The sequence below is a fragment of the Myotis daubentonii genome, chromosome 3, assembly GCF_963259705.1.
Source record: "Myotis daubentonii chromosome 3, mMyoDau2.1, whole genome shotgun sequence".
In the NCBI taxonomy this organism is placed as follows: Eukaryota; Metazoa; Chordata; class Mammalia; order Chiroptera; family Vespertilionidae; genus Myotis; species Myotis daubentonii.
The window spans coordinates 123,390,748-123,410,072 of NC_081842.1; the positions used below are offsets into that span (position 1 = coordinate 123,390,748).

General features: G+C 41.8%; 1 pseudogene; it reads right to left on the reverse strand.

Annotated features, from left to right (window-relative positions):
• Window positions 1-3,616: 3,616 nt before the first annotated feature.
• LOC132229699 (endosome-associated-trafficking regulator 1-like) lies at window positions 3,617-16,429 on the reverse strand (annotated as a pseudogene).
• Window positions 16,430-19,325: the final 2,896 nt, after the last annotated feature.

Consider the following 19,325-nt stretch of genomic DNA (forward strand, 5'->3'; position numbering starts at 1 on the left):
CTTTAAATCCTTGGTTATAAGACTTCTCTTAAGCTAGTCTTCAATTGTTTAGTATGGTTGCTTGTTCTATATTTTAGTTGTAATTCTAGTTTGGTCCTCACCATTCCACCCCAATAACCCCAACCCAACCCTAGGCAACCACTAATATGCTATTTATCTGTATGGATTTATCTGTTCTGGACCATTTCATGTAAATGGGATCATACACTATATGGGGTGTTGGTTTTTGGGGGTGGTGTAGGGAGTGGCTATAGGGTTAAGCTTCAGACTGACCTGTTGGCAAAGCCACAAACAAGTCCCAGCTTAGAGGGCACAGTCCTTTTAGCATAATTAAGCTTAACCTTATGAAGCACCCTAGATCTTACCTGGGTAGCTAATGGGCTGTGGGAGGTACAGCAAGCTCTGCCAAAACAAGTGAAACTCACAAGAACATTGTAACTATGGTGACCACTACCTTGTTTACCTCTGGCTATAAAATAAAGGCTCAGCTTGCCGTCTGGATTTCTCTCTGTGGCCTCAGCCAGGCACAGGAAGATCCACCTAGACCCAGCTTATTCTCTTTGTCTGTCTTTTCTACATCCTTCGCCGCCCCCCCCACCCCCCGCCTCAGGCTTACCAAACCCTTGGCAGAGCTGGTCCAGCACACGTGACACCCAATGCAGAGCCTGAGTTCAGGGGAACTGCAGCTGTCAGGTGAAAGGATGCTCCAGTGAAGTATGTGAAGAAAGTAAAAAGGAAGGTAAGGAGTGAAGTTTAGTAATAACTAGGTGTTAAATATGGGAAATTCAGGATTGCAGGAAAAGAATTATACGTATCTATGCTTAAGGCTATGCTCCAAGCACGGGGCTGTTCTGTGAGGTATCAACAGCTTTTTGATGTGTTGGATTTTGTAAGTAAAACCTGCCCATGGTTTCTTGAGGAAGGAAAGGTAAATGTAGAGGCATGGGAGAAGGTAGGAAAACAACTTAGAGATCGTTATGTAGTTGAAAGTCCAGGGAAAATTCCTCTCTCTACTTTCAGTCTGTGGTCCCTGATTCGGGACTGCCTAGAGCCCACTCCTGAAAGGGAATGAATTAATGTGTCATGGGAACTAAGATGGATAGTGGAAGGTTACCAGAGGCTTATTATTGTCACAAAGGTTTGTCTCTCACCTGAAGACTACTTATTATGGAAGTATTATATGTTTGTTTGTGCTGACATTGGACCAGCCTATGTTCAAGGAGCAGTATTAGCTGCCCCATTAAAGGAGATGTTACTCGCTGGTCAGAGAAAAAGGAAGGGGACTGCTTTAACTGTGGCAAACTAAGGCATTTTGCTATAATCCATTGCCCCCTAGGCAGGGAAACTTCAAACAGGGCCAGCCCCAGCCCTACCAAACAGTAGGGGCCTTATCCTTAACCCCACTGCAGCCTTTCCAACTGGCTCAGTAAACCTTCATCATGCCACCCTGGGAAGCGTAGGATTGGCAAGTTCTTCCTCAGGTGATAGATCAGGACTCAGGCAATAGTGGAAAGCACCAATCCTACTTAAAATGCAACTATAACATCAAAAAAAGGAGGGGAAAGGATTTTATGTGTTAAATTTTTTGAATTACGATGCAGAGGGTCATACAGTGGCCAAAAGGCATCGGGCTTCCTGTACAATAGCCTCTGCTGGGTTAGCCCAGTGGAAGGATGCACAAACCAGACAAGAGTTTTACCAGATTTAGTAATGATGTGTGGAAGAGGTTTTGTTTTGTATCTTTCCAGAAGTAGCAGTGCAGCCAATTTGGGTACCAGAGAGTTACATGTGTCACCACAATGGACCCAGAGAAGCTCCTTGTCCCTTCGTTCAAAAGACTGAGAGTTGCCCCAATAACAGCAATATGATGAAGGCTATGCAAGAGATTGTGGTGCCAACATGGGGTCATCTGAAGAAGTTAACGACTGAAGAAAAGCAAGATGTGGAAGCTACTCCCTCAATCATGTATCTGGCTATGCTAGCATTGGTTAGCTGCCAGTCTTCTGCAAAGTCTTGCACAGCCAAGTCTGAGGACTTTGAGTGAATCAGCAAAAGAAACTCATTTAGTAGAAAAATGTTACTGTGATTTTATTTCTCTCTTACTGCTGTGTTGTATTGGCACTGTTTTGTTATTCTTACTAGTTTTAAAATGTTAACACATTGGTATTGTTTTGTTTTAATAGCCAGAGTTTTGTTCTTTATCTTCAAGTTTTAAAATAACATGTCTGTAGTTTGGGTTTTGCATTGGCATTGTTTTGTTATTGTTTTAATAGCCAGAGTTTTGTTCTTGATGCTTAAGTTTTACTTTCATTATAGTAGCTTAAAAATAAAAAAGGGTGAGATGTAGGGAGAAGCTATAGGGTTAAGCCTCAGGCTGACCTGTTGGCAAAGCCACAAACAAATCCCAGCTTAGAGGGCACAGACCTCTTAGCATAATTAGACTTGACCTTATAAAGCTCCCTAGATCTTATCTGGGTAGCTAATGGGCTGTGGGAAGTGCAGCAAGCTCTGCCAAAACAAGTGAAACTCACAAGAACATTGTAACTATGGTGACCACTACCTTGTTTACCTCTGGCTATAAAATAAAGGCTCAGCTTGCCGTCTGGATCTCTCTCTGTGGCCTCAGCCAGGCACAGGAAGATCCACCTAGACCCAGCTTATTCTCTTTGTCTGTCTTTTCTACATCCTTCACTGCCCCCCGTCAGGCTCACGGAACCCTTGGCTGAGATGGCCTGGCACAGATTGGGTTTTTTTTTTTTTTTTTTTTTGGGGGGGGGGCGTTATCTTCGAATTTATTAAGAAAGTTGTCAACATGAAAAGGAGGGATCCCTTGTTTTAAAAAATAACATCTACAGGAAAACAGCCAGGAAGACACAGAGTGATGATATGCCTCCCTACATCAGAAAGGAGCTGGAAAGGCAGCCTGTGAGATTCATGCTAACCAGGAAAGCTCTACACCTCCTCTGAATTCCTGAATTCTATACTTCATTATACAAAAGGTCACTTGGAATGTGTATCAAAATCTTCCGTCAAAAACATTTTTTTTTCAAACCTGAGGCCCCTTAAAGAGGTGCATTTTGATGGCCTCATAGTGTAGAATCTGTGCCAACCATGGTTCTTCCAGGAGGAAAGCAGCGTCCAACTACATGGGGTGTCCACACTCAAGCCATAAATCATAGGAGCCACCCCTGTGAAAGCTGTAGGAGTGGACTGAGCCAGAGGGGCCACTGAGCAATGGCAAAAAGACATAAGGCTCCAAGGCAATCATTTGAATTTCGGTTAATTTAGTGTTTTTCTTTTACATGTGAAATCAAGGACAATTGACTGAACTTATCTTAGAATGAACATTCTGGAATAAGAATGGAAGACTCATATCACAGAACTGCTGTTTTCATGTTTAGTAACTTAAAAACATCAGCAGCTTATATAAGCATCTCTTCCAGTAGATCACTGAGTCTATAACAACTGGGAATTCACCAAGAAGGAAGGGCTGCATAGGCTAGAAACCTCAGTGAGACTCACTACAGAGTTTAGCTGCTTCTTTTTGCGGTCAGCTAATAATACTGTTCTAGTTCATGAAATTAGCATCTCATGATAATTATTTTTACTGTGAAGACTACATGTTTACAGAAACAAAGGCATTTTCAAATCCAGTAAATGGTGATTGCAGGATGTAAACAGAGCTACGAGCTAGAAGTTTCTCAAGACTCCTCCTCCCATCCTCTTTTATTTCAGAGATTCTATTTATAGATTTAAGGATTTCAGCAACAAGGTTGAACGTTTGGGCTCCAGAAACCAGCTGCTTGATGGAGGACTGCCTGTTGTTCATGAACATGCTCAGGTTCTGCAAGGCCAAGTCCCTGTTCTGCTTCACCACCATCATGCTGGTGCCCTGGCCCAAGCAGGGCTGTTCTTGGGCTCTTGTGCCAGGAGCGAGCTTATGTTTTGTTTGTTTCATGACATGACTTTCTACCTTTACTGCACATTTGGTTATCAGCTCCAGGTTCTGCTCCACCTGCTGAACCATGGATTCCAGGTTGTGGTAGTCACTCTCCTCCTTGATCATTTTTGCTTCTAATTTCCACTAAAACGTCCTTACCATTTAGGTTTGCATCTCAGAGAAGCTCTGTACCTCCATCAACTTTCTTCTAAGTTTCAAATTCTCATCTTTCAGTGCTTACTAACTTATCTGCAGCATCCAAAGGTGCCTGTCCCCCAAAAAACTATCTATGGACTGCAAAGTCTACGCTGGCGCTCGCCACTGGAGAGACTCCAGAATCAGAGTCACTCAGTGTCCATGGGAGCAGGGCTCGGCCTGCCAACTCTGATGGGCTGGAGAAGAAGGGAATGTATGTGCTGTAGGGCATGCACTGGCTGAGACCCTTAAGGAAAGGGTCTGCTCCACAGCATGTAGGCCCTATCCCACCCATCCTCATCCTCGTGCTTGTCCTCCTCCAGGAGGTCGCTAGCCCCTATGGGGTCTTCCAAAAATGACTGCTGGTATTCCAGGCTGAAGCCCACGGGTGTGAGGCCAGGGAGCTACAGTTGAGGCCCAGTGAGTGCCTTGTGGCTTCCTTTGAATGAAGTCTGCTGTGTTGGCCATGTCTTCTTTCCTTTTTTTTAAAAAAATAATTTTAATGTTTTTCTTTAACCTCCTATATCCAAAATATTGACATTTCAAAATGTAACCAATGTAAAAATTATCAATTAGATATTTTACAATTTTGCACTAAATTTTTTAAAATTCTTTATTGTTTAAAGTATTACATAAGTCTTCTTTTTCCCACATTGACCTCTCCCCAGCTGCTCCCACTCCCAGCACATGCCCTCAACCCCCTACTGTCTATGTCCATTGGTTATGCTCATATGCATGCATACAAGTCCTCTAGTTGATCTCTTACCCCCTCACTCCCCACCTTCCTTCATATGTTGGACAGTCTGTTTGATGCTTCTATGACTCTGGTTCTATTTTTGTTCATTGGTTTATGTTGTTCATTATGGTCCACAAATGAGTGAGATCAAATGATATTTATCTTTCACTGATTGATTTATTTTGCTTATCAAAATGCTCTCCAGTTCCATCCATGCTGTTGCAAATGGTAAGAATTCCTTCTTTTTTACAACAGTGCAGTATTCCATTGTGTGCTGTACCACAGTTTTCTAATCCACTCATCTGCTGATGGGCACTTCTGCTGTTTCCAAATCTTAGCTATTGTAAAATGTGCTCCTATGAACAAAGGGGTGCATATATGCTTTATGATTGGTGTTTCAGTTTTCTAGGGATTTATTCTAAAAGTGGGATTACTGGGTCAAATGAAAGTTCCATTTTTAATTTTCTGAGGAAACGCCATAATGTTTTTCACAGTGGCTGTACCAGTCTGCATTCCCACCAGCAGTGCAAGAGGGTTCTTTTTTTGGCGCATCCTCTTCAGCACTTGCCCTTTGTTGATTTGTTGATGATAGCAATTCTGACAGGTGTGAGATCATACTTCATTTTTTTTTGATTTGCATCTCTAGGATGATTAGTGACTTTGAGTATGTTTTCATATGTCTCTTGGCCTTCTGTATGTCCTCTTTCAAAAAGTGTCTATTTAGGTCCTTTGCCCATTTTTTCATTGGATTGTTTATCTTCCTTTTGTGAAGTTGTATGAGTTCCCTATAAATTTTGGAGATTAAATCCTTATCAGAGATAACATTGGCAAATACGTTCTCTCATGCAGTGGGCTTCCTTTTTGTTTTGTTGCTGGTTTCTTTTGCTGTGCAGAAGATTTTATTTTGATGTAGTCCCCTTTGTTTATTTTCTGCTTAGTTTCCATTGCCCCAGGAGCTGTATTAGTAAAGACATTGCTATGACAAATGTCTGCTATTTTGCTGCCTATGGAGTCTTGTAGGATTTTTATGGTTTTCTGTCTTACATTTAAGACCTTTATCCATTTTGAGTTTATTTCTGTGTATGGTGTAAGTTGGTGGTATAGTTTCATTTTTTGTTTGTTTGTTTTGCATGTATCTGTCCAATTTTCCCAACACCTTTTATTGAAGAGGCTGTCTTGACTCCATTGTATGCTCTTGCCTCTTTTGTCAAATATTAATTGAGCATAATGGCTTGGGTCGATTTCTGGGTTCTCTGTTCTGTTCCATTGGTCTATATTTCTGTTCTTGTGCCAGTACCAGGCAGTTTTGAGAACAGTGGCTTTGTAGTATAGTTTGATATCTGGTATTGTGATCCATCCAACTTTGTTCTTCTTTCTCAAGATTGCTGCAGCTATTCAGGGTCTTCTTTTTTATTTATTCCAGATGAATTTTTGGAGAGTTTGTTCTAGGTCTTTGAAATATGCTGTTGGTATTTTAATGGGGATTGCATTGAATCTATAGATTGCTTTGGATAGTACGGACATTTTAAGGATGTTGATTCTACCAATCCATGAACATGGTATAATCTTCCATTTTTTTATGTCTTCCTCTATCTCTTTTTTCAGAGTCCTATAATTTCTGAGTACAGGTCCTTTACCTCCTTGGTTAAATTTATTCCTAGATATCTTAATTTCTTTGTTGCAATGGTAAATGGGATTGTTTTTGTTGTTGTTGTTGTTTTTGTTTTAGTTTCTCTTTCTGTGAGCTCATTATTGGTGTATAAAAAAGCCATACATTTCTGGGTGTTAATTTTGTATCCTGCTACATTATAGAATTCATTTATTAATTCTAGTAATTTTTTGATGGAGTATTTAGGATTTTCTACGTACAATATTATGTCATCTGCGAATAATGACAATTTTCTTCTTCTTTACCAATGTGTATGCCTTTTATTTCTTCTTCTTGGATGATCGCTATGGCTAGCACTTTTAGGAATATGTCTAAAAGGAGTGGTGAGAGTGGGCATCCCTGTTTTGTTCCTGTTCTTAGGGAGAATGGTTTTAGTTTTTGCCCATTGAGTATGATGTTGGCTGTAGGTTTGTCATATAAGACTTTTATTATGTTGAGGTACGGTCCCTGTATTCCCACTTTGCAGAGAGTTTTTATCAGGAAAGAGTGTTAGATTTTGTCAAATGCCTTTTCTGCATCAATTGATATGATTATGTGATTTTTGTCTCTCAATTTGTTTATGTGATGTATCTCATTTATTGACTTATGAATATTGAACCAGCCTTGCATCCCTGGAATAAATCCCACCTGGTCATGGTGTAAGATCTTTCTAATGTAATGCTGGATCCGATTTACTAGACTTTTGTTGAGAATTTTAGCATTTTGTTCATTAGGGATATTGGCCTGTAATTCTCTTTCTTTGTGGTGTCTTTATCTGGCTTTGGGATTAGGGTAATGCTGGCTTCATAGAAAGAGCTTGGAAGTGTGTTTTCCTCTTGAATTTTTTGGAATAGTCTGAGAAGGATAGGTTTTAGTTCTTCTTTGAATGTTTGGTAAAACTTCCCTGTGAAGCCAACTGGTCCAGGGCTTTTGTTTGCTGGAAGTTTTTTGATTACTGTTTCAATTTCATCAGTAGTTATCAGCCTATTCAGGTTTTTTGATTCTTTCTTATTGAGTTTTGGAAGCTTGTATTTTTCTAAGAATATGTCCATTTTGTCTAGGTTGTCCAGTTTGTTGGAGTAGAGTTGTTCATAGAATTATTATTATTATTATTATTATTATTATTATTAATTTATTTATTTTTACAATCCTTGGTATGTCTGTGGGGCCTGTTGTTACTTCAAGTGTTTCATTTCTGGTTTTGTTTATTAGGTCCTCTCTATTTGTTTCTTGGTGAGCCTGGCTAGAGGTTCATCAATCTTGTTTACTCTTTCAAAGAACAAGCTCTTGGTTTCATTGATCTTTTGTATTGTTTTTTGGTCTCTGTCATTTATTTCCACTCTGATCTTTATTATTTCCTTCCTTCTGCTTACTCTGGGCTTTTCTTGTTGCTCTCTTTCTAACTCTTTAAATTGCAGAGTTAGATAATTTATTACCATTTTTTCTTTGTTTTATGAGGTAGGCCTGTAGGGCTATGAACTTCCTTCTCAAGACTGCTTTCATTGCGTGTCATAGATTTTGGATTATTATGTTTTCATTGTCATTTGTTTTCAGAATGCTTTTAGTTTCTTCTTTGATCTCTTTGGTAACTCAGTCATTGTTTAATAGCATGCTATCCCTCCAAGTGTTTGATTTTTTAATTGTTTTTATTGTAGTTGATTTCTAATATTATGCCATTGTGGTCTGAGAAGATGCTTGATATGATTTCAATCTTCTTGAATTTGGAGAGACTTTGCTTGTGATCCAAATGTCTGGTCTATTTTTTTAAATGTCCCATGTGCACTTAAGAAGAATGTATATTTTATAGCTTTGGGGTAAAATATTCTGAATATGTCAATTAAGTCCACCTGACCTAATGAGTCATTTAGGATTGCTATTTCTTTATTGATTTTTTGTCCAGAAGATTTATCCAGTAATGTCAGTGGTGTATTAAATTCCCCTAATATGACTATATTGTTGTCAGTCTCTCCCTTGATTTCTTCCAGAAGTTTTTTTATAGATTTGGGTGTCCTTGTTTTGGGTGCATATATGTTTACCAGAGTTATATCTTCTTGTTGTATTGATCCCTTTAGTATTATGAAGTCATCTTCTTTATCTCTTGTTATGGCCTTCACTTTGAGCTCCATTTTGTCTGATATAAATATTGCTACCCCAGCTTTTTTTTTTTTTTCATTTCCATTTGCCTGAAAGATATTTTTCCAGCCCTTCACTCTCAGTCTGTGACCCACTTTTGTTCTTAGGTGGGTCTCCTACAGATAGCATATATACACTGAGTGGCCAGATTATTATGACTACCTGACATTTGTAGGCAAATTAGCTATAATTTCGCGCTGAAGTTGCTAGAGGGCCAGACCATTATAAATAGGGAAGCAGGTTGTTTACCATGATAGTAGAAGTGATTTTTTTCTGAAGATATGGGTAAACAATTTTATTTAACAGCATTTGAACGTGGCCAGATTATTATGACCACCTGACGTTTGTAGGCAAATTAGCCATACACTGCATCGTATGGGATATGGAAGCCGAAGGCCTGTTCAAACACCTTTGCTGTCTGCAGTTACCAAGATAAAACATCTCCAATTCGCACAGGAATACAAGGATTAGACAGTTAAGCATTGGAAAAAAGTCATGGGGTCTGATGAATCGCGTTTCCAGTTGCATCATGCAGATGGAAGAGTGAAAATTTGGTGGAAACAGCATGAAAGCATGCACCCCACATGCATGAGTATAACTCTTCAAGCTGGTGGAGACAGTGTTATGGTTTGGGGCATGCTTTCCTGGCATGGTTTGGGCCCTTTAATTCATGTGGAACAACATCTGAATAACACAACATACCTAAGTATCATTGCTGATAAAATTCTTCCTATCATGTTGATGGCATATCCCAATGGAGATGGCTTCTTCCAACAAGACAATGCACCATGCCACGGTCATCATATTGTGCAGGAGTGGTTTCAAGAACATGAGGGAGACTTTACCTTGCTTAGGTGGCCCCTACAATCACCAGATCTCAATCCAATTGAGCATTTGTGAGATGAAGTTAAAAGAGCCATCAGGCAGCTGGTTCCACAATCATCAAATCTCACAGAATTGGACAGTGCTATTCAACAGGTGCTGGGGTCCAACCCCAACAGGTCCAGGGGTCCCCAAAGGTGTGGACGGAGTCGATGAAAAAGGAATGACACGAAGACAGTGTTCAGTTGATCAGCAGCCTAGCCAGGATCTCCAGTCAGGATCTCCAGCCAAGTTCTGGTCTGGATCTCCAGAGAGGTTCTGCTTAGGATCTCCAGCCAGGTTCTGTGGCCATGTTCCCTCGCTAGGTTCTCCAGCCAGGTTCAGTCACCAGGTTCTAGTCAGGTTCTCTTGCCAATTTCTGTAGTCAGGTTCAGTCCAGGATCTTTTGCCATGTTCTCTCCAGCGAAGTTCTTCTGTCTGTAGGTTCTGTGTAGGTTCTGTCTTCTTGGCTCTCTTCTAAGCTCTGTCTCTCTCTGTCTTATTAAATCTGTATTTATACCAGTTGATTCAATCCTATCAATCTCTATTACAAAGGTTAGGGCGTTTCTTATCTCCATTCCAGGGAGTAAAGATTATGCAGCTTAAGCATGATTGTTTGTAGTCAAAGTGATTAATTACCCGCCTGGCACTTAGTTAAGGGGTTTTATTCCCTCCCTAACTTCAGGGGGAAATCCCTACCTGGGGAAACAACCTTTCTCAGAGAGGAGACCTTGGTTAAAACACATAGTGCCAAGAAGGTGAGCAAACATATTATGCCATATACGCCAGGTCCCTTGAAACAGCAAGGATGGACCGGCTCCCGGCAAACAGGTATGGTGTCAGATTCCTCGCATCACCTTTCAACATCTCATGGAGTCAATGCCAAGAATTGCCACAGTATTGAAGGGAAAAGGTGGCCCAACGAAGTACTGATGGGGTGGTCATAATAATCTGTCCTGTCTGCTAATTAACTAATTCAGTATTCTGCTTCTTCTAGTCAACTGTTGAAACCTTCCATACTGTTTTTTCTTATTATAGCTATATCACTCTATATTTCCTCTTGATGCTTATATAAGTTGTTGATTTTCTCATCTATCCAGTTTATAAACTGTGTGACCCTTATTCTGGATTCTTTTTCTGACAAATAGCATGCCTCCATTTCATTTAGTTCATTTTCTGGAGATTTCTCCTTTTCTTTTCTTTGGGGGTTGTTTCTTTGTGTCCCCATTTTTTATTTTCACTGAAGGATCTAGGTGTTGAGTCGTATTGGTCCTGTGACTGCAGATGTGAGCTTGGCGGCCAGTCGCACGGTCAACAGGTCTGGTGTAGATGTGTCAGGCTTGGAGGCAATTTGTGTGGTCACGATGCCTGGAGTTGCTGCGGGAGGTACCTGGGGTTGCTGTATGGGGCTCAGCTGCTCATGTTCGGTTGCAGCATCAAGGGTTGTTGTGTCAGGCTTAGTGGTGGCTAGAATGGTTGTGGTATCTGGGGTTGCTGCATAAGGCTTGGCTCCCAGGGATGATGCTGGCTGTTCATGTGTGGATGCAGCACATTGAGTTATTGTGTAAGGCTTGGCTGTTCTCTTGCATGGTCTCAGAGCATATTGTTGCTGTGTAAGGTTTGGCTGTTCATGAGGTCACAGTTACCAGGGATAAAGCATCTCGCTGGTGGGAGGGGAGTGCACTCCAGAACTCACAGGAGCCTGAAGCTGGGGAGGCTGGAGTCTCCACGTACATGGGTCCACAGACAAGGCAGCAGGTCCTTGACTGCAGGGGCTGTAGGGTCCTGGGTGGTGTCCGAGGGCACCCTAGGTGGAGGTGAGGCTGGGCTCCCAGTCATAACAGTTCTCCCCTTCAAGATGGCGTGGCCTCTGCGGCAGAACTGGCCGTCCCTGGAGAGATTGCAGTGGTAGCAGAGGCTGCCTGGCTAGGGGAGCCTGGTCCACTAGACCCCAAAAGTTATGCAGAATCTAACAATCACACACACACACACACACACACACACACACACACACACACCACAACCACATAGTCTCTTTTTGCTCCCTCACTCACTCACTCACACTCCCTTCCTCACTGCCATCCTACCAGCCATGATCTTCCATCTCTCTCAGTGTCCTCTTTCAACAGGCTGAGGTTCTTGGTTTTCAGAAACTCTTTAAAGGAGAGTGGATTTGCCTCTTAGAGATCAGCAAGTTTATCATTTCCAAAATGTGTCTCCTAGGCTCCTGATGAACCTTGCTTAGTGCACTTCCCCTTTCTTTAGACAAAATTGTTCAGAATGAGGAGGCTGTGGGCCTGGGACAGGGAGGAGATGCCAGGAAGTGTACATATAGCTCGACAGACATCCAGGTTGGCCCTGCGAAGCACCGGTCCTCCCTAGCCTGGCAGCAGTGGCTCCAGGGCTCCTGCTCAGCCCTGGCTGCAGCCCAGCTCCCCACCCCCATCCTATATGAGCTTTTATGTTTATACTAGAGGCCCGGTGCATGAAATTCATGCACAGGTAGGGTCCTTAGGCCTGGCTGGCAATCAGGACTAATCTGTGGGGCAACTGGTGAAGTGATCAGGGGAACCCGCACTGACACTCACCTTGGGAAGCCTGGCCCTGCCCCCCGCCACCACCACCAGTTGCCTCTCTGTGGAGCGACTGGCTGGGTGATTAGGGAGGTCCCTGCTGGTACCCACTTTGGCTGGCCTGGGGTCTCTGGGCTGGGGGCAGCTCTTGCATTGAGTGTCTGCCCCCTGGTGGTCAGTGCACATAAAAGTAACCAGTAGTTCTGCCCTTTGTTCTGCTGTTCTGTCAATTTGCATATTAAGCTTTTGTTATATAGGATTCTTTCTTTCAGGATGCACGCATGTTGCAGTGCATTTAAGTTCTTTATTTCATTACTAGAGGCCTGGCACATGAAATTCATGTGTTGGTACAGTCCCTAGGTCTGGCCTGTGATCAGAACCATCTTCCCTAGCTGCCTGCAGCTGGCCCCACTCCCCCCTGCCACCCACCTCTGGTTCCCTGTTCGCCATTGGGTGATCAGTGCCTGATGGCCAGAGGAAGGGACTGAGAGGTCGACTGTTCCCACCTGCTCACAAGCTCCACCCCTGCCGTGGGTGGCCATCAGGCAATCAGAGCCTGCTGGCCAGGGAAAGGGACCAAGAGGTGGTCAGTGTGCCTCATAGTGACTGGTCCAGCAGTTGTTCTGGTCATTCTGCTGTTAGGGTCAATTTGCATATTATCCTTTTGTTCTATAGGATAAAGGCCTGGTGCATGGGAGGGGGCTGGCTGGCCTGCCCTGAAGGGGGCCCCAGATCAGGGTGGAGGGTCCCCATGGGGGGAGGGGCTGGGGGCAGTTTGCAGGCTGGCCATGCCCCCAATCAGGGTGGAGGTCCCTGCTGGGGGGTAGGGCCGACCTGGGCAAGGGGCTGCCGGCAGTTTGCAGGCTGGCCATGCCCCCAACTGGGGTGGGGGTCCCTGCTAGTGGGCGGGGCTGGCCCGGGCAAGGGGCCACCAGGGGTTTGCAGGCCAGCCATGCTGGGGGCAGTTTGCAGGCTGGCCATGCCCCCAATCAGGGTAGGGGGTTACTGCTTGGGGGCTGGGCCAGCCTGGGCGAGGGGCCATGGGTGGTTTGCAGGCCAACCACGCCCCCAGCATTGTCAGGAAGATCATCTGGAATGACGTCCAGAAGACATCTGGTTTATCTGATTTAATTAGCATATTATCCTTTTATCAGTATAGACTGGCTAATATTGTATTGCATGAATATGTTGTATTTTACTTATCCATTCATCAGCTATTGGACATTTGGGTTATTGTCACTTATTGGATATTATGAACAGTGCTTCTATGAATATTTGTGTAGGAGAATTTGTGTAACCATATCTCTTTATTTCTCTTGGGTAAATGCCTAACAGAGGAATTGCTGGGTCATATTGTATTCTATGTTTAATCTTTTGAGAAACTGCCAAAAGTTTTCAAATGAGGCCTCCCCATTTTACATTCCCACTAGTAAGTCATGAGAGTTCTGATTTCTCCACCTCTTTGTCAACACTTATCATTTATCTATTTATTTAGATATATTCTACTGGGTCTGGAGTGGTATCTTATTGTGCTTTTTATTTGCATTTCCTTAATGGTTAATGATGTTGAGCATCTTTGCATGTGCTTATTGGAGATATATATATATATATATATATATATATATATATATATATATATACCGTACATATCCTATATAATAAAAGGGTAGTATGCAAATTGCCCCCTCAACCAGAATTCTTCCGGGAGTTTGACCAGGAGGCAGGCTGGCTGGCTGGCTGGGGAAAGAAAGGGAGGCCACGACCTGCAGCTGCTAGGGACCCTACCAGTGCATAAATTTCATCCCATGGGCCTCTAGTATATATATCTTCTTTGGATAAATGTCTACTCAGATCCTTTGTCCATTTTTAATTGGGTTATCCTTTAATTACATTGTTGTGGTTCTTTATATATTCTGGCTATTAGGTACATGGTTTGAAAATATGTTATCCTGTTCTGTGGATTGTCTTTTCACTTTCTTCAGGGTATTTTTCTCAGGACAAAAGTCTTTCATTTTAATAAAGTCCAATTCATCTATTATATTTTTTCTCACTTGTGCTTTTAGCATCATGCCTAAGAGGGGTTTCTTTAACCCCCAAATCACAAGATCTATAGCTACATTATTTTCTAATGGTTTTATAGTTTTAGTCTTAAATTTATGTTTTTTATTTATTTTCAATGCATTTTTATGTGATGTAAAATATGGGGTACAACATTATTCTTTTACACCATTCAATGAAAAGGCTATTCCCTCATTGAATTTCCCTTGTTGAAAATCATTTGGCCACGATTACAGGTTCTCAACTCTTTCTGTGGTCCAGGTGTTTGTCCTATGTCTTGATTATTGTATATTTGACGTACAGTTTTAAATCAGGAAGTATAAATTCTCCAACTTTGTTTTTTCCCCAAGAATATTTGATTACTCTGAGTCAATCCTTGCATTTCCATAGGAATTTTAGGATCACCTTGTCAATTTCTGAAACAAATCCAGTTGTAATTTTTATAGGGATTGCATTTAAGCTGTAGATCAATTTGGAAAGTATTAGCATTTTAACAATATTAAGTCTTCTGGTCCATGAACATGGGCTATCTTTCCATTGGTTTAGGTCTTCTTTACTTTCTTTCCACAATGTATTGTAGTTTTCAAAGTACAGGTATTGCACTTATTTTGCTAAATTCATTCATAAGTATTTTATATTTTAATGCTCTTTTAAATAAAAATGTTTTATTAATCTCATTTTCAGACTGTTAATTGCTAATATATAGAAATATAATTGATTTTTGTATATTGCTCTTTTACACTAAAATCTTGCCTGAATTTCAAGTAAAAAAAAAAAAAAAAGACAAAATGAAAGTAGACTGTAATATGAGGAGGCTGAAGAGCAATTTTGGGTTTTTTTTTTTAAATATATTTTATTGATTTTTTACAGAGAGGAAGGGAGAGGGATTGAGAGTTAGAAACATCGATGAGAGAGAAACATTAATCAGCTCCCTCCTGCACACCCCCTACTGGGGATATGCCTGCAACCAAGGTACATGCCCTTGATCGGAATCAAACCTGGGACCCTTGAGTCTGCAGGCTGACGCTCTATCCACTGAGCCCAACTGGTTAGGGCAGCAATTTTGTTTTTATAGATGAAGAAAGAAGGACTATTGGGAAGAATCACTCAGCAGCAACTGAGACAGCCCTGCTACAGCAGAAGAACAGAAAATTCATTTATTTATTTGTTATTCATTAAACATCTATTTATTATGTACCTACTATGAGCAAGTTTGCCTGGACTTAAATACTAGTTCTGCCACTAAACAGAATTGTTAACCCTGCCTATGACTCAATTTCCATCATCTGTTCAGTGGGAGAATAGTGCTTACCTGCTAAGTTTTTCTGTGAGGAGTAAATGAGGCCCTTAAATAGTACCTGGCTGAGGATAAGTGCTTTGCCGGTCTTAGCTATTGTTTTTTATTATTGCTAGACACTACACACAAAAGCAAGCAAAGACAAAAATTCATGAAGCTTGCATTTTAATGGCAGGGAAGGGTGACTAGGAGGGGAGACAAATAAAGAAGTAAAGCAATGAAGATGTCAAGTAGTGATAAATACTATGAAAAAAAATAAAGCAGGGGAGAGTGGGGCCAAGCATTTCAGGTGGAGCCAAGTCTTTCCAGTGAGGGCAGGTTAGGTTTCTCAGGAAAAGTGACATAAGAGCAGGGCCTGGAAAGGGTGAGGGAGCCATCCCAGGAACAGGGCATTCCAGAGAAAGGAGCAGCCACTGCAGAGCCCTTGAGCAGGAGCACACTTGTCATGGAGGGGGAGGGACAGAATTAAGGCCAGGGGAACTAGAGCTGAGTGAAGGCAGAAGGGTGAGGGAGTGAGGCAAAGAAAGGGCCCAAATCAATGTCCTGCTGGGCCTGGGGGGGAGGGGCAGGGAAAAAAGCTAGCTTTTATATACACCAGACTTCCTTACTAGGGAGGCCATCTGTTATCTCACTAGGTAACAAACCACACCAAAACAAAGTGGCTTACACCAACAATATGCTATTTTCCACAGTTCTGAAGGCTGCCTGCCTCACTGGATAGGCTGCACTCAGCTGGTGGCTGGGTCAGGGCCAAACAGCCTCGTGCATTGGTCTGGTACCTTGTGCACGGGAGTTCTCATGACTCAGTTTGTCTGAGCCAGTGCTTCCTTCCAGAGCAGCAGGAACATTCCAGAAGGGTAAGCTTTAAAATTCAAACATCACTTACGCTACAATCCATCATCAAAGCAAGCTGCAGGGCCAGCCCAGGTCCAGGAGGTGGAAGAGCAGACCTGCTGCAACGCTCTGCACCCCATCTTCCATCTGCCATGGGTAACTGTCAGGCGCGATGAGTGGCTGGTTCAAAGTCTGTTCTAGGGAGTGGTGTGAGCAGCCCTCAATCTCCTTGGAGTTAGGTTAGATGTAGCTTGAAAGTCAAGCCATCTTTTCACCTAGACATCGTCTGTGGCAAATTCTGCCCAGGACATATTTCCAGCCTTTCATGGATCAAAGTGGCACTCTTTGCTCGGGGCTCCTTGAAGAACCACTATTTTCCTAAAACTACTCTTTCCTTTTGAGGTTTTGACATCGTGTATTTTGCTTTTCCCCCGGAGCATAGTGGTCTACCCTGTGCAATGGAAGTGATTCTGAATGTTTGGATTGGAAGTCTGGAGAAATCCTCACTGCTAAGACAGCCGTAGGAGCTGTGTGATTTCTGGAAGGGCCTTGTGCTGCTTCCTAACCTGAGGACTCCCTGAGATTTCTGTTTGATCTGCTTCAGTGCAGCCTGGGTGGGAGGAAAACAGATCTGGTGTCTTGACTGCCATCTAGTGGTAGTGCCCTTAGGTGATCAGATTAAATTTAGGTTGGTATAATCCGAATTAGAATATAGAAATTAGTTGTTTCCGTGTCTTAGTTATTGTGAATAATATTGCAATCTATATATCTTTACAGATAAGTATTTTCAAAAATTTTAGGAGATACCCAGAAGAGGGATTGCTGGTAGCTCTATTCTTAAATTTTTGAGACTATTTCATACTGGCTGAATTAATTTATCTTCTCACCAGCAATGTATGACAGTTCCCTTTTCTTCCCACATCCTTTCCAACACTTGCCATTACTTGTCTTATTGGTAAAAGCCATTCTAACAGGTATGAGATTGAAACAGCCTAAGTGTCCTTCAGTAGATGATTGGATAAAGAAAATGTGGTATATACACAATGGAATACTATTCAGCCATAAAGAAAAATGAAATATTGCCACTTGTGACAACATGGATAGACTTTGATAATATCATGCTATGGAAAAGGACAAGAACCATATGGTTGCACTCATATGTGAAATATAAAACAGCAAAAAATGAACAAACAAAACTAACAAACTCATAGACACAGACAGTATGGTGGTTACCAGAGGGGAGGGGAGTTTTGGAGGAAAAAGAGCGTAAAGGGGGTTAAATAAGGTGACTAGGCTTTGGGAATGATTATATAATACAATATACAGATGATGTATTATAGAATTGTACACTTAAAACTTATATAATGTTATTAACCAATGTCATCCCAATAAATTTAATTTTTTAAGAATATGGAAATTGAGTTTAGAATTTATATTTAGGTTTTTTAAAATTTCATCTATTTCTTTTAAATTGTTTACCATTTATTTTTATTGCTAAGAGTATTGCAGGGGCAGTACAGAATAGTGGTTGAGAACCTGGGCCCTAGAGTCTGACTAGTGGGTTTGATGCCCAGTTTTGTCATGTAAGAGCTGTGTGGCCTCACTGTGCCTCAGTGCCCTCATCTATGAAGTGGGTTGGTAAACAGTACCTGCTTCATGGGCAGCTGTGCAGATTACTGACTTAGTTCACACTAAAGCACCCAGAGCGCTGTGTGCACATAGTGCTGAAAGAGCATTGGCTGTCATTATTAATGGTCTTGAAAGTCCAGGGGGAGCTTCTGTGTAAAAAATGGAAACCTTTACTGGCATACTCCAGAGATCATGAATCAGGGCTTGGTTAGGGAGGTGAGGAGGAAAAGAAAGACACTGGAATCACATGGGACAATGACAAGCCATATTTGTGTGTTTATAGTTTTCAAAAGTCCTTTTACCCACATTATCACCGCCAGCGATGAGGAGGAAAAGGAGAAGAGGTTTTCAATGAAGGCAGATCTGAGGTGAAGAGATATCTATTTCCTGGGTGTCTTCCTTCCCTGTAGGATTGCTGTGTGTGAGCTGATATATTTGACAGTTACCACGAGAGCAAGGGTGTACCGCATTGTTAGAGATCCTGTGGCCATGAACCTGTGTTTTCAGGGAAGATGAGCTGAATCCTTGGAACTAAACAGAGTTGACATCTGTTAACCCTTGATTCCTCCAATCCTCATTACCTGCTTAAATGTCTACTTTTTATAAACAAACAAAAACCCCCACAGTTGTAATCATTTATGAGTTGCTGTTGCTGTTACTGCTTTTAGGACTACATGTCTTCAAAGGGAAATAGATATAAGACAGGTTTTTCTCTTTGGGGCCAGATTACTAGTTTTACTACACAATTAAAGCAAAATCGAGTATTTTAATATAGGAATAAGGTAACTCCACTGTGTTTCTATAGGCCAACTTCACTCTTTAGAACACCTTCATCTCATGTACTTGGCCATCTCTGATTTAATTGTTTCATCTGTCTTACATTTTAAATGCCTACTGAATAAATCTGTGGGGAAAAAACGGCCTGAATCACTCATGCCTACGTCTGCTAGGGATTATCATAATGAAGTGTTGTTCTCTGTCCACTTGGCCAAAAACAAAAGGCTCTTGCTTACATCAGTCTCAATACCCAATAGGCTATTGTTCTTTGCATGGAACCTACCCCCAAATGAAGTCATTCTGGTGGGACAGTGAGGAGAATGCCTCAGGCCGTGACCTATTTTCAAGGAACAGCCCCTGACAACTCTCCAGGGAGGACCCCTTTGAAAACTGCTAAGTTTAGGGAGACAAGAGAATCTATCCATTTCTTTAAGTACACTTTGGGAATTAGGAATTAATGATTATGTTCCCTAATCACACTACAACTATTGCCCACTCTCTCAAGATCATAATACTACCTGTCCTCCAGGTAGAATATTAAGTATATTGTATCATCAAAGACTTTGCAAACATTATTTCATGTAATCTTCCTTTTACATCTTTTGGCTTAGAGCCCAGAGAGTTTAGACAAATCTAAAGTTTCA